The sequence below is a fragment of the Rhododendron vialii genome, chromosome 1a (assembly GCF_030253575.1).
Source record: "Rhododendron vialii isolate Sample 1 chromosome 1a, ASM3025357v1".
NCBI lineage: Eukaryota > Viridiplantae > Streptophyta > Magnoliopsida > Ericales > Ericaceae > Rhododendron > Rhododendron vialii.
The window spans coordinates 20,268,646-20,279,066 of record NC_080557.1 but is presented as its reverse complement, the minus strand read 5'-3'; positions in this window follow the sequence as shown (position 1 = coordinate 20,279,066).

Here is a 10,421-nt window from a genome sequence, read left to right as displayed (position 1 = left end):
ACAATGCATCATTTAGGTCTGGGAGAGGGACTACTATTTTTGACAAAAATGTGTTTGCTGCAATTGTGGTTTAATTATTATTTTTATTTACTTCAATTTTTGTGTCAATTTAAAAAAAATTGAGGATGCTTGATTTGGACTTCCGGCATGGTTGTTGGTTTTTGATCAGTGCTAGTTCGATTGTTTCCCAAGTTGGAGTCTTGATATGATTTTATTGATAGAGTTAAACTTGTGAACATAGGCATTGATGAGAGACACTTAGTTGGTTCGTATCACTTATGTTTGGATAGCGATTAATCACTTGTGTACATGCCTTTGCACGAGCATCGTCACACCTAGAGTTGGATTTGACCTCGAGTACCGTACATATATTTTTGATGCCTCAATATGAGTCAGATGTCTTATTAGAATGCTTAATGTCCTTTCCCCAAAAGAAAAAAAATGAATAAAATGCATGCTTTTTCGGGCTTTTCACTTAGTAACCGGGCCTCTTGCCTCAGTAAGCAGTGAGTGTTCGCGTCAAACGGTGGAGAGTTTTGGGATTATCATGTGTGGTTAACTTGGGTTCGTAGCCTTTTTGACTCGAGTGATTAAGTCCGTTGGGGCGTTCTTTACATCTAGTGCCCTAAAGCCGTCTGGTTTGGGTGTCACTGACCTAAAACTCGCTACAAGGGTCAATTAGAAAGCTTAAGGGACCAAGGCATTGCACGACCTCAAAAAAAAATATATATATAAAAAAAAAAAAAGAGAGAGAGAAAAAAAAAGTGAAAATTGGAATAAAGGGAGGGGCTATAATTTGATGTAAGCATTTTGATGAGTATTGAGGCATTGAAGGTGTGTTTATTGTTTTCGAGGTTAATGAACATATTTGTGTGACTTTTCACTTTACACGCTTGCCTTGTGATTTTTCCCTATACAGATATATGTGCGAGGAACAATTATTGTGCTGATTCAGATTGGAATGTTCTCTTATTTAACTTTACTAATGAATAAAGTATCTTGCCTCTAACTTGCGTAATACTCATACTAGTTACTTTAAGAGGCCAATACTACGTTTGAGATTTTGATCAAGTGCCATATCTTTCTTGGGAATTTTGTGGGTATATTTACGGCAAACTCTCACGAGACTATAACTCGTCCACTAGGGCAACTTAGGGGTTTAAAGGCTTGTTGCATATGCTAAATGCAATCGGAATCCTCTGAAAAAGGATTAGTTAATATTTTTGTTTTTCTTTTGTTTATTTTTATTTCTTTTGCTTGAGGACTAGCAAAACATAGGTTTGGGGGTATTTGATGAGCACATAATATTGACACTTACTGGCCTCAATACCATATGTTGCTAGTTATTAAATGTGCTTAGTTGAGTACTTCTATTATCTTTTTGATAATTATGTTATATTGTTTAGTTTGCAGGAAAAAGATTATAATAACGTTTATTTCGGCCATTGGATTCAAGAAGCAAAACCCGTGATCAAATTAATTCACGAGGTGGGACCCCACTTATTATATTACTTCTGACGAAAGTTGAAGAAGTGTTATAGCCCAAAGATTGCCTAGTTGACTAGAACGAACAGATTAGGAAGATTAGGATTTTCCTTTATTGAGAAGATTCACGGCAATTTTGGGAACCATCTATAAAATGAGAAGAATATATAGGGTTCGTTCCGTGGATGAATGGCGACTTGAAGTACCATGGATTGAAAGTTCGACTTGGAGAGCCCCGGCTGGGAACACAAGAACAAGAGCAGAAGAAATCTTTGTGAGCTTTATTATTTTCTTGGATTCTAGCCGAATAATTGATACAATGTTTTTATCCATGAGTAGCTAAACTTGTGAACTAGGGTTGAGGATGAAACCCCATGAATTTTATTGATTGGTTTTATGCACTTGATTTTTCTACGTGCTTTCATAGTTTATTGTTCTGAACTCATTAATTAATTTGGTTGAAACTCGGATATGGATTCAATCGGAATGGGTTTTTTCCATGATTTGATATCACCATATCAATCGAATTGCTTGATTTGTCATTGTTAATATTTAAGTACGGGATATCTACTATATATGATTTGTTTTACGCGGATATAGTTGATGATTTTGACTTAAACATGCGAAGCAGAGGAGGAACATATTTTTGTCATAAATAAAAAGGGCTTAACGACATATTATCCATGATGATTAAGATTAGCTTCTAAATCATTGTGTAGAAATTATATGAAAAACCATTGCATAAGATTAGTTGCTAAATATTTGTGGGTGTGGATTCCAAAACCTTAGTTACTTTTCTCAACCGGCAATCTCACTATTTTTCTGTGCTAGTTTAATTATTATTTTGTCATTGCTTTATTTAATTTTTAGTTTAAAAACCAATCATACTTTTGTCAACTAGGTTAGGGTATAATCAATTTAAGTTTATTTAGTTTTCCTATAAAAAAAATCACAAGTCTCTGTGGGTTCGACCTCGCACATGCATAACTATACTATTGGTACGATTCGTGCGCTTGCGAGTACATTAAAATTTCACATCAAGTTTTTGGCGCCGTTGCCGGGGACTTATTCATTTTTTTTTTTTTTTTGGAAAATCGAAAAGGCTTTTAATTGGTTTTATCCCTTCTACTAGTTATAGTTAGCGTTAAAAAAAATGTATATAAAAAAAATTCACTTCCTGCCTCGTATTTAGGATTAGGTTGTTTGCACTTTTCTTTCTGTCTAGTTTAGTTTAATCTAACTTAATAAGTTTTGTTAGTTAGGCATTTTTGTGTTTTAGAAAGTTCTCACTTTTTTTTTTTTTTTAATCAGTTTGGTATCTCATCCCTGCGTAGTTTCTTGTTTTACTCTTGCTATTTGTATTTTTAATCTCTGTCTTCAGTTGAAAAAGAAAACAAAAAAATTGTTCTTAGTTGTGCACGAGCATTTGGGTAGGTGATAACGAGTCGAATTTCATCTGGAAAATTGAGTAGTTGACCGTACTGAAAATGGGAGACATGGTCGAAAATAATAAAACTCTTAGAGAGTTGTTCTCGCCCATTACCACGAACCCACCATCCTGCATAGTGTTACCCACAACCAACGCAACACAATTCGAGCTGAAACCACAAATATTTCAACTTTTGCCTACATTTAGAGGTCTGGAAAATGAGGACCCTTATATGCACGTAAAAGATTTTCTCGAAATTTGCTCTACCTTTAAGTTTCCAAATTTTTCTGATGAGTCTGCTCGACTTCGGTTATTTCCATTTTCTTTGAAGGATAAGGCAAAGGCATGGTTGAATTCTCTACCCTCAGGTTTAATAACTTCATGGGACATTCTAGTTAAAAAATTCCTTTTCAAATTTTTTCCAATGTCCAAAACAATTGCTTTGCGAAGAGAAATTATGGATTTTTGTCAAGAAGAGTACGAGAAGTTTTATGAAAGCTGGGAAAGGTTTAAAGATAGTCTCCTTAAATGTCCCCACCATGGCTTTGAGACGTGGAGGCTCATTCAAATTTTTTACAACGGTTTAACTCAATCAAACCGCAATATGATTGAATCCATGAATGGTGGTGGTTTCTTAAATCTTAGAGATGATGCGGCTAATCAATTTCTTGAAAACTTATCTGAGAGTTCTCAGCAATGGGACTTTTCTAATCCTAGACATAAGCAATCTAACTCATCTAGAAAAGGAGGCATATATGAAGTTAGGGAGGATTTTGACGTAAGAGCTAAACTAGATAGTCTTACTCGGAAGGTTGAGGCATTAACTTTAAGTAGGTCTATGGAGTCTGCCAATCAAGTTCAAAGAGAAGTGTGTTCTCTTTGTGCTAGTCCCACGCACACAACACAAACATGTCCTTCCATGATTGGCTATTCTGAATATTGTGCCGAGCAGGCAAATGCACTCAACAACTATGAAAAACCATTTGCTAATAATTTTTCGGAGACAAACAATCCCAACTTGAGAAAACATTCTAATTTGTCATGGTGGCAAAATAATTCCTCTTCAAACATAGGTGGGCAACCCCTACAATCACAAAATCAATTTCCACCCACATTTCGTCCTCCCAATCAGCCTGAAAATTATTTCAATCCGCCTCACACTCCCCAATCTAATTTTCAACTGGCTTTCCCCCAGCAACAAAAATCGTCCTTAGAAGACTCTCTTCAGAAATTCATGCAAACGACTGGACAAGCCATTGTAGAGATTAAAAATCAAATGGGCCAGTTGGGTAGTCAAATGGTAGAGATAGAGAAGGGAAAGTTCCCTAGTCAGCCGATACAAAATTCGAAAGGGCAATTTGTTGTTAATAACCCCTCTAAGTCTACCTATGAGCATGAGCAGGTTCAATCCATTATCACTCTTAGATCAGAAAAACATGTTGACAATCAAGTACGTATGCCAAAAGAGAAGAGCTTAGGGGAGTTTGAGAAAGAAGAAAGACAGAGTAGTCCCACCGAAACCCAAAAATCTAGTTCGCCTCAACCTCCTAAAGAACCCGAACGTAGGAGTTTCATCCCTAAAGCTCCATATCCTGAACGACTAGTAGCCCCTAAGAAAGGTGTAGACCATGGAGATATTCTAGAGACATTTAAGCAAGTAAGGATCAACATTCCACTCCTAGATGCTATTCGACAGGTGCCTTCTTATGCTAAATTTTTGAAAGACCTAGTCTCCATAAAAAGGAAGACTAGCACCCCTAAGGAAGTATTGTTGACCGAACACATTAGCTCAATTATTCAACACAAAATCCCTATCAAGTATAAAGATCCTGGTTGTCCTACAATTTCGTGCACAATAGGTAATCATCACCTCGAGCGAGCTTTGTTAGATTTGGGAGCTAGTGTCAACCTATTGCCATTTTCTGTGTACCAGCAATTAGGATTGGGAGAACTAAAACCCACTTCCGTAAGACTGCAATTAGCTGATGGGTCTCTTAAAATACCTAAAGGAGTAATCGAGGATGTGCTAATTAAGGTTGATAAATTCTATTTTCCAGCGGACCTCATAGTTTTAGATACTCAGCCTGTTCATCACTCACGTGGACAAATTCCTGTAATCTTAGGACGTCCTTTCTTAGCTACCTCGAATGCTCAAATTAATTGTAGGAACGGGGTGATGAAAATGTCATTTGGGAATGTTACTTTTGAACTTACTATCTTTGACACTGGCGAAAAACCCTTAGAGGAAGGTGTAAGTGCTGTTTGTATGATAAATAGTCTTGACAACACTATGCTCAGCCAATTTGATTGTGAAGATCCACTAGAATCTGACTTAGCTAATTTTGATTACAACTTTGATATTATTAATGTTACTAAGCAAGCAGTTGCTTTGGTAGATTCCGCGTCCTGGTCAAGTATCGAGGAGTGGATATTGAATGGGGAGTCTCCTCAACTTTCTTCATCACCAGTCCTCCTATGTGTTACAGAGTCACTTGATTGTGAATTAAAACCTCTACCGCTCGATCCTAGAGTTGAGTTTTTAGTGCCTGTAGAGATCAATCCCAACATCTTTCCTTCACAAGGTGATCAAATTAAAGAGGAAATGGTAATTGACGCTCATTGCCACTATGAATTTGAGTGGGATTTTATCTTTGGAGTTGATCTTTTACTTCCTACGCATAATTTTGGCTTAGAGTCATCGTTGTTCAAGCACATATTTCCATGGTACTCTGATCTTGTTTCTATTGTTGCTCTATACTTGACACACATGAATGAACTATTTGCTAAATTAATTTTGGTTGTGTCGTATAATTTTTGTTGGGATGATCCATACATTGTTAATTTCAAGAAGAGAATAAAAGGAAATGATTTGATTGTTCTGCTTCATAGCTTCTAATAATTTAATTGTTCTTGGTCTTTCTTTTTCTTTTTCTTTTTCTTTTTTCCCACTAACCAATTGCAGGAAATAAAAAAGAAACTTGTTCACCATATGAGGTAACCCCTAAACTTCTCATGTTTTATTTTCTCTTTGCTACATTGAGGACAATGCATCATTTAGGTCTGGGAGAGGGACTACTATTTTTGACAAAAATGTGTTTGCTGCAATTGTGGTTTAATTATTATTTTTATTTACTTCAATTTTTGTGTCAATTTAAAAAAAATTGAGGATGCTTGATTTGGACTTCCGGCATGGTTGTTGGTTTTTGATCAGTGCTAGTTCGATTGTTTCCCAAGTTGGAGTCTTGATATGATTTTATTGATAGAGTTAAACTTGTGAACATAGGCATTGATGAGAGACACTTAGTTGGTTCGTATCACTTATGTTTGGATAGCGATTAATCACTTGTGTACATGCCTTTGCACGAGCATCGTCACACCTAGAGTTGGATTTGACCTCGAGTACCGTACATATATTTTTGATGCCTCAATATGAGTCAGATGTCTTATTAGAATGCTTAATGTCCTTTCCCCAAAAGAAAAAAAATGAATAAAATGCATGCTTTTTCGGGCTTTTCACTTAGTAACCGGGCCTCTTGCCTCAGTAAGCAGTGAGTGTTCGCGTCAAACGGTGGAGAGTTTTGGGATTATCATGTGTGGTTAACTTGGGTTCGTAGCCTTTTTGACTCGAGTGATTAAGTCCGTTGGGGCGTTCTTTACATCTAGTGCCCTAAAGCCGTCTGGTTTGGGTGTCACTGACCTAAAACTCGCTACAAGGGTCAATTAGAAAGCTTAAGGGACCAAGGCATTGCACGACCTCAAAAAAAAATATATATATAAAAAAAAAAAAAGAGAGAGAGAAAAAAAAAGTGAAAATTGGAATAAAGGGAGGGGCTATAATTTGATGTAAGCATTTTGATGAGTATTGAGGCATTGAAGGTGTGTTTATTGTTTTCGAGGTTAATGAACATATTTGTGTGACTTTTCACTTTACACGCTTGCCTTGTGATTTTTCCCTATACAGATATATGTGCGAGGAACAATTATTGTGCTGATTCAGATTGGAATGTTCTCTTATTTAACTTTACTAATGAATAAAGTATCTTGCCTCTAACTTGCGTAATACTCATACTAGTTACTTTAAGAGGCCAATACTACGTTTGAGATTTTGATCAAGTGCCATATCTTTCTTGGGAATTTTGTGGGTATATTTACGGCAAACTCTCACGAGACTATAACTCGTCCACTAGGGCAACTTAGGGGTTTAAAGGCTTGTTGCATATGCTAAATGCAATCGGAATCCTCTGAAAAAGGATTAGTTAATATTTTTGTTTTTCTTTTGTTTATTTTTATTTCTTTTGCTTGAGGACTAGCAAAACATAGGTTTGGGGGTATTTGATGAGCACATAATATTGACACTTACTGGCCTCAATACCATATGTTGCTAGTTATTAAATGTGCTTAGTTGAGTACTTCTATTATCTTTTTGATAATTATGTTATATTGTTTAGTTTGCAGGAAAAAGATTATAATAACGTTTATTTCGGCCATTGGATTCAAGAAGCAAAACCCGTGATCAAATTAATTCACGAGGTGGGACCCCACTTATTATATTACTTCTGACGAAAGTTGAAGAAGTGTTATAGCCCAAAGATTGCCTAGTTGACTAGAACGAACAGATTAGGAAGATTAGGATTTTCCTTTATTGAGAAGATTCACGGCAATTTTGGGAACCATCTATAAAATGAGAAGAATATATAGGGTTCGTTCCGTGGATGAATGGCGACTTGAAGTACCATGGATTGAAAGTTCGACTTGGAGAGCCACGGCTGGGAACACAAGAACAAGAGCAGAAGAAATCTTTGTGAGCTTTATTATTTTCTTGGATTCTAGCCGAATAATTGATACAATGTTTTTATCCATGAGTAGCTAAACTTGTGAACTAGGGTTGAGGATGAAACCCCATGAATTTTATTGATTGGTTTTATGCACTTGATTTTTCTACGTGCTTTCATAGTTTATTGTTCTGAACTCATTAATTAATTTGGTTGAAACTCGGATATGGATTCAATCGGAATGGGTTTTTTCCATGATTTGATATCACCATATCAATCGAATTGCTTGATTTGTCATTGTTAATATTTAAGTACGGGATATCTACTATATATGATTTGTTTTACGCGGATATAGTTGATGATTTTGACTTAAACATGCGAAGCAGAGGAGGAACATATTTTTGTCATAAATAAAAAGGGCTTAACGACATATTATCCATGATGATTAAGATTAGCTTCTAAATCATTGTGTAGAAATTATATGAAAAACCATTGCATAAGATTAGTTGCTAAATATTTGTGGGTGTGGATTCCAAAACCTTAGTTACTTTTCTCAACCGGCAATCTCACTATTTTTCTGTGCTAGTTTAATTATTATTTTGTCATTGCTTTATTTAATTTTTAGTTTAAAAACCAATCATACTTTTGTCAACTAGGTTAGGGTATAATCAATTTAAGTTTATTTAGTTTTCCTATAAAAAAAATCACAAGTCTCTGTGGGTTCGACCTCGCACATGCATAACTATACTATTGGTACGATTCGTGCGCTTGCGAGTACATTAAAATTTCACATCAGCCACCAATAGCCTTGAGTAATTGCTCGGTGGGCAATGGATCTCCCTCCAGCATGGCTCCCACATGTTCCCTTGTGGATCTCATGAAGGAACTTCTGTACCATCTCAGGATGTACGCATAGCAAATAGGGACCTGTAAAGGATTTCCTATGCAACTTACCCTCTGGGGACAGCCAAAACCTAGCAGATTTGACTCTTATCTTGTGGGCCTCCTTTTTATCAGAAGGGAGTATCTCGTCTCGTAAGAACTCCATTATTGGGTCCATCCAACTTGGTCCTTGGTTCACGTCCAAGACCAAGTCTACACTCCTCCCAATGCTCTGCTCATTTAGGTATTCTACTGCCACCCTTCTTTTGAACTCTGTTGGTACTGCTGCAGCCAACCAAGCTAAAGAATCTGCATGAGCATTCTGTCCAGAACTTATTTGCTCAATATATACCCTCTCGAAGGTATCAAGCAAGTCTTTTGCTGCCTGCACGTAGGCTACCATCTTTTCATTCCGAGTCTCGTACTCGCCGGACAGTTGATTCACAACAAGCTGGGAATCACAATACACCCTGACCCGTTCTACTTTAAGGGTCTTCGCACTTCTCAATCCTGCCAAGAGTGCTTCATATTCAGCCACATTATTCGATGCACTGAATCCAAGCCGAACAGAGAGTTCAATCAGAACTCCTTGAGGAGGAAAGAGGACAACTCCAATTCCAGAACCAGTATTACACGCTGATCCATCAACGAATAACTTCCATTCTTTGGGATCCTGTTCGGCTACGGGTTGATCCTTCAAGGATGATGTCTTAGCTGCCTGTTCCTTTCTCGTAGGAGGCAAGGGAGCAACAGTGGGGGAAAACTCTGCCACAAAATCAGCCAACACCGGGCCTTTAATTGCTGTGCGTGGCTGATACTCGAGATCATACTGACTTAACTCCACGGACCACGTCGAGATCCTTCCCGAGAAATCTGCCTTTCGAAGCAGTGATTTTAATGGATACTCAGTATAAACCACAACCTTATGGCTTTGGAAGTAGTGTGGCAATTTCCTGGTTGCTGTCCTAAGTGCCAAGACAAGTTTTTCTAAAGGCAGATATCTCGTCTCTGCATCCAACAATGTCTTGCTAACATAATAAATGGGGATTTGCTCGATCCCCAAATCCCTTAACAAGACTGCACTTACTGCGTGCTCGGAAACAGCTAAGTACAGAATTAAAGACCAGGTGGCTGTGGAGTTGACAACAGTGGGGGTTCGGCCAGGTATTTCTTCAGATCCTGGAAAGCTTGCTCACATTCTGCTCCCCATTCAAATCCCTCCCTCTTTTTCAGTAGCTGAAAAAAGGGTCTGCATTTGTCACTTGACCTGCTGATGAATCTGTTTAGTGCTGCTGCCATCCCAGTCAGCCTTTGGACTTCCTTGGTAGTTTTGGGACTCTGTAATCTCTGCAAAGCATCGATCTGCTCAGGATTTGCCTCTATCCCCCTCATAGTTACCAAATGGCCCAGGAACTTTCCTGAACCAACTCCAAACGCACACTTCGAGGCGTTGAGCTTCAACTTGTATTTCCTCAAAATTTCAAAGACTTCTTTTAAATCAGTAATATGCCCTCCTTTTTCTCGACTTTTTACCACCATATCGTCTATGTAAACCTCCAAAGTTTTCCCAATGAGTTTTTTGAACATGATGGTTGCAAGTCTTTGGTATGTGGCCCCAACATTTTTCAGCCCAAACGGCATGACACTGTAGCAGTATAATCCTCGAGGTGTGATGAAGGAAGTCTTCTCTTGATCAGGTTCAAACATAGCAATCTGATGATACCCTCGATATGCATCGAGAAAACTCATTCGCTCGTAGCCAGAGGTTGCATCAACCAATTGGTCAATCCTGGGCAAAGGAAAACTATCCTTAGGGCACGCTTTGTTTAGGTCTGTGAAGTCCACACAGATAC